We start from the raw sequence: 6000 nt of genomic DNA on the forward strand, positions 1-6000 counted from the left end.
CTCTACCTCTAAGTGCGGCACCCCGGGTTCTAGTCCCGGTTGGGGCACTGGATTCTGTCCCAGTTGCTCCTCTTCCCGTCCAGCTCTCTGCTGTGGCCTGGGAAGGCAGTGGAGGATGGCCCAGGTGCTTGGACCCTGCACCCCATGTAAGACCAGGAGGAAGCACCTGGCTCCTGGCTTCAGATTGGCGCAGAGCGCCAGTGGTAGCGGACACTTGGGGGGTAAACCAACCGAAAAGGAAGACCTTTCTCTCTGTCTCTTTCTCTCTCTCTCACTGTCTAACTCTGCCTGTCAAAAAAAAAAAAAAAAAAAAGAAAAACAAACAAACAAACAAAAAAACAAAAACAAAAAAAAAACACAAAAAACAGTGCCATGTGATCCTTTGGGTTTTACTTCTCTCCATGTTACTCTGGCTGGAGTTCTTTGACTCTAATAAATTTTGTTTTAAACCTTTAAATCTCACTTTTTTCTTTGCTTTACCTGCTTGGAAATTCTTCCATGTGACACAAAAATTCGAGGCAATAATAATTTCTCAGCCGCTGTTTTCCCATAGTACTTCCATTGATCTTAATTTACTTAGCCCTTTTTTTAACCTTACACACTCTGCTGTGCCGATGTGAACTTCCTTTATGTGCTGCTCATCCACAGTCACACCTCTTTACCAGATTTTCTTTCAGAAGGCATCAGACATGTGGATGAAGCTTTACATCTTGGTGCCTTATTTACTGATCCTCTTCAGAGTCATGAATTTTTTCATCAATCAACTGAATCTCTCCATAAACAGTTTAAAATTCCTCTTCCTCATGCTCCTGCTTTTATCTCTAATTGTTCCCAATGTGCTCAAAACCCTCATTATTTTCCTTTTGCTGCTGTCAGTCCCAGAGACCATCATGCCAACGAGCTTTGGCAAACGTATGTAACTCACTGTCCTTTACTAAACCCTTCTCTTAGTTACATGTTGTTACTGGTACCCATTCAGGTTCTGTTAGGTAGGAAGTCAGAAATGAGCTTATGTGTGTGTGACAAAGGCCTAAGGAATTGACATCTAGGTCCAGATCTGCATCTCAAGTCATCCAGATAACCTTCCAGGTGCAGCCCAGTATCTGCACTTCAAACACCCTGCCTGGATCCTGATAACCTTCCAGGGGGTCCTGCCCCTTCTACTGGATAGCCATCCTTCCTCTAAGGCGGGGCCATGCCAGCCAGGCTTCCCCTGTGTGATAACTTCAGGGGGAAAACTCAGAAAGGAATTTTTTGTATTTACATCCAACAAGTCTTTTGTTCTGTTCAGGAGGAGAAGGAGAGGGGGAGGGAAGGCAAGACCCATCCTCTTAAAAACCCTAGCTTAAATGTAAACTGTGCACTCTCTCTCAGGTCCTATTTGGAGAGGTGCCCATCTGTTCTTACGGATGTCCCTACCCTAATAAACCTTGCTATGTTGCTTTCCACTGCTCTCTGTCTCACGCCTGAATTCTTTCTTGGGCAAAGACAAGGACCCTTTGCTTCTCCAGTAACAGTTCCATTTGGGCAACCCACTTAAAGGAAACTCTACTCACTATGTCATTGTGTTCATTTTTTTAAACAAATCAGGCCCAGACATATATTTATAAAAGCCCATTTGGAGGAAGGAGGATGGTATAAATCATTTACATTAGTTTTACTTTGGCAAATGAGTATAGCACTAACTATCATGTAAGATTTCTTACCTGTGCACCTAATTGGAGGGTCCCTAAATCACTCATAAGATTGGTGAGAGGGTGTGTTTCTGTTTCATCACTTTACAGTTCCTTTGTGGATTCCAGCCCTCTATCCCCAACCAGCAGGACACCATGAGTTGGCACCAGCAGTTACAGGATCCAGTTCCTCCTTTCCAGAATCAGGAAACAGAGCCACTTCATGGCAAGTACTCCAAGGTGAATGGACCACCAGCCGCTTGGAGAGATGTGAAGTCGCTGGTTGCTTCTGCACAGCAATGCCTGGCGTGGGAACACATTACAGGACTCCTGACACTTGACTTACTGCTATTTCCGCTCAACTTATGTACACTCTACTCTGATCTTGTTAATCATTCTGTTATGTTTTCCCCTCCCTGTTGGCTCTCATTGTTTAACGACTGTCACTCCTGAGGTCAGGATACCAGTAGGAAGCCCTGTGTTCTCCTGTTTATGGACTTGCTCTCGCCCATCTTCTTGGAGGAGCTTGCATGCACTTTAGAAAAAACTGCTAATGCCACCGCTACTGCCTTATCTTATATTAATTCAGAGTTAAGTCAAATTCATGAAGATGTTTTACAGAATTGAGCTGCTATTAATCATTTGCTACTTAAATATCACATTGTTGTCAACCATTTTCAGGATTGTGTTGTTTCAACATCATGGAGAATTCTAATTTCAATCAAAATGAAATTTCTCATTTAAATGTTAAACCTGAAGGTGGCAGTTGGGACCCTGGCGACATTGGCTGCTGCCCTTTGTGGCACCCCTACTTGTGAACCTCATCCTCTGTATGTCTGGTCCATGCATCATCTCATGCATATATGATCTACTGCCCCCAAATTTAAAATCTATGCCTAAGATTAAGAAAGGGGGATGTAGAGGACACCATCTAAGTGTCTCTGTGGAGTGCACACCCCCTGAAATCAAGAGGCATGGCGGCAGTCCTGTTTCTGTCTCTGCAGCTAGGTGAGGGCACACCCTTTCATGGGAATGCAGTGGCAGAAGCAGCAGGGGGCTAATGGGCTTTAACTGGTACTTGGCATTTTTGGGAACTAGTGAACCTGTGATAGCATTTGAAGAAATCATCTGTCTTTCTTGATATATATCACCATTCTGTTCTCTGTAATGGATCACCAGACCAGATTCTTTTCCCTGAAAAGTTGATATACAGCTGTGTCTATATGCTTACCAGCGTGTAGACTTGCTGGTACCCTCTAATAAAAACTGCTGGCCAAGAACTATCCAGTGGACACTCTTCGTATGAAGATGTCCATGTTCTGTCTCATTCATTTGGAAAATTCTACAATGTGCTTGTAATTTTATGTTAGTTTGAGATTCTCTGAAGATGGAAATGGCTTTAAAGGGAGGTTATAAGCAGAAGAGAGAGGCAGGGTGTAAAAACGTGAGCGTAGTAGGTCCTTTCCTGCTTGCAGTATGCATCTTCATGCACTGTATACTCAAAATTGATTCAGACGGTCCTTTGCAGTTTTCCTTGTCACTGGTGGTAGCCTGTCTCCCTCTAAGTACAAAGTTATAACATCAGTTTTCCTGGGACACCCTCTGAAAAAAAGCTCAGGGGAGCAAACTGTTCCAGATTCCCTGCCTTTGTTCCAGAGTTTAAATCCTATACTCTTGGTTGCATAATCCCTCCCTGAGGCTTTTCACTCCTCATTCTTTAAGGCTAAGGAGAAGGATTACTCTTCTATAACTGCTTCCAGAAAGCAGAGGAAGCAGCAGATCCTCCACTGCCCCTTTTCTATGTCCTGGACAGTTCCCTGACTTTTGCTCTAGAAGCCCTGGCAAACTGCTTCTTGGGGAGGCAGATTTTTTTTTTTTTACAGAACTCTACACCCCTGCTGTTTCCTTTACTTGTCTCAAGTAAATAAAGCTTTCCTCTGAGCAACTCTCACCTGAGGCTGATTATTCTACGACACCCAAACAAATGGACGCCATAGGTCTGCCAACAAAAATGTCCACTAATGGGATTGGGCAGAGGTGTTTTGGAAAAATATATGAAAATATCACACAAAGAAGATACCTCCCCCTGCTGCACCCTCTCTTAAAAGGTAAAAACAGCAACAACAAAAAGATGCTTAACATTTGGATGTAAGCTATTCTATCAGGCAAGTCATCTGACTTCCTTTGTAAGTGAAGGTCACCTGGCTGCCCTATCAGATTCCCCAAATCTTAGTAGGCTACCACACCCCAACCTTGTGCACACTCACGGTAAGGAGCCCCACCCAACTCAATCCTTCAAAATCTAGGTTCCTTCTGATCTAGGTCTTGTCCATTTCTTACTGCCTGAAAGTCCTTCCCAGATCCTCTACACTCACTTTGGAGGACTGAGGTGGGTGGGAGACCTCAGTCTCACTGGCAATGTGGCTCCCTTGGCAACAAGTTCCCACTGTTAGGTAGGAAGTTAGATATGAGCTTATGCTGCATCTCAAAGTCATCCCAATAATGTTTCAGGGGCAGCCCCATATTCACATCCTGCCCTGTCTCCTTCTACCTGATATCTTGCCAGGTGGAGGTCCCCGCCCCTTCTGCCTGACAAATTTTCCACAATCTCCCAGATGTAGCCCAGTATCTGCATTTCAAACACCCTGCTCCTGATCCCCATTCTCTAGGGGGTCCTGCTCACCCTTCCTCTGAACCCAGGATGGCACCAGCTAGGCTTCCTCCTGTCTGATACCTTCAAGGGAAAATTCAGATAGGAGCTTCTTAATATTTACATCCATAAAATCCTTTGCTTCAGGAGCAGATGTGTGAAGACAAAGACCCATCTCCTTAAAAACCCCCGACCTCAACCGGACTGCGCGCTCAGCCCTCTGCCTCTCTGCTGAGTCACCCTGCCTGGCCAGGTGTAATCTCTCCACTCAACCATGTAACCTCGCTCCTTCCCCACCCCACCCCCGGTCCGAGTGACTGGGCACTGTCTCAGTCTCAGGCTCTGTCTGGAGAGGTGCCCATCCGTCCTTACGGATGTCCCTACCCTAATAAACCTTGCTATGTTGCTTTCCACTGCTCTCTGTCTCACGCCTGAATTCTTTCTTGCATGAAGACAAGAACCCTGCGATTCTCCAGTAACACCACTACCAGAAGAGCTGGTTCCACAGTCCAGCAGGAGCCATAATGAAGGGAGAACAGATCTGTGCACCCAGCCAGTCCCCACCACACCCTCGTTTTTCCTCTGAAGCTGCTGCTGGGACCTAGAAGAGCCATTGTCCATATGGGAAGCCAGGAAGAGGCAAAAAACACACAATGAGCATAATAAAAAGGGTTCCTCCCCTCCCTGTGTTCATTGGAAGGGAGAGAGATGAGTGGCAGCTTTTGTCTGACAGTTGAAACTGTCATTATTAGGTTCATTTTTAAAAAAATGATTCGAGGCCGGCACCGTGGCCCACTAGGCCAATCCCCCGCCTTGCAGTGCTGGCACACCAGGTTCTAGTCCCGGTTGGGGCGATGGATTCTGTCCCAGTTGCTCCTCTTCCTGTCCAGCTCTCTGCTGTGGCCCGGGAAGGCAGTGGAGGATGGCCCAGGTGCTTGGGCCCTGCACCCCATGGGAGACCAGGAGAAGTACCTGGCTCCTGCCATTGGATCAGCACAGTGCGCTGGCACAGCGCGCCGGCCATGGCGGCCATTGAAGGGTGAACCAATGGCAAAGGAAGACCTTTCTCTCTGTTTCTCTCTCTCACTGTCCACTCTGCCTGTCAAAAAAAAAAAAAAAAAAAAGATTCGAAAGAATTCTGAAGTGACAATTGACTGGCAAATTCTGGGGTGGAGGGAAAGAGGAGTGGATGATTTGAAGGCAGTGGTTATAAAACAAAGTTTTCTTCCTCTGGGACACCAATTTGAACTCAATCAAAAAATTGGTTACGTTGTTGGTTCCATATATTGACATATATTGCCATTAAATTATGTTGCATATTTTTTGTTTACGTGGAAAGATTATTTTTTCAAACTATTTTATTTATTTATTTCCATTTTATTTGGATAGCAGAGTGACAGCAAAGGAGAGACAGTCACTCATTTGTCTGTGGCTTATTTCTTTATTTATTGGTGGCCTTGCTTGCTCTTGGTTGTGTGTATCTGCCTTTTGCACAGGGTTTTTTGAAAGAATCTGAAATCAGACAGGACCCCCTAAAATCTACACAAAAATGTGGCCTCTTAAAGTTCTCCAGAAGTGCAATCTGTGGTGCCACATGTGCTACTGGAATTTGGGGTGCCATACGATTTCACCACGGGCTTATTATTAAATCCCTAACATTAATAAGCCCAAGAGAGT

The 6000-nt window shown here is 45.2% G+C and overlaps 1 protein-coding gene across 1 annotated transcript in view; it reads left to right on the forward strand.

Annotated features, from left to right (window-relative positions):
• The window catches only part of NETO1 (neuropilin and tolloid like 1), a 166807-nt gene extending 164683 nt beyond the window's left edge, over positions 1 to 2124 (forward strand). Inside the window, exon 11 of the mRNA XM_051851106.2 lies at positions 1785 to 2124. The gene's annotated coding sequence lies outside the window, so the exon portion shown is untranslated. The remainder of the gene's footprint in view (positions 1 to 1784) is intronic.
• Positions 2125 to 6000: the final 3876 nt, after the last annotated feature.

This window comes from Oryctolagus cuniculus, chromosome 10 (genome assembly GCF_964237555.1).
Source record: "Oryctolagus cuniculus chromosome 10, mOryCun1.1, whole genome shotgun sequence".
Classification (NCBI taxonomy): domain Eukaryota; kingdom Metazoa; phylum Chordata; class Mammalia; order Lagomorpha; family Leporidae; genus Oryctolagus; species Oryctolagus cuniculus.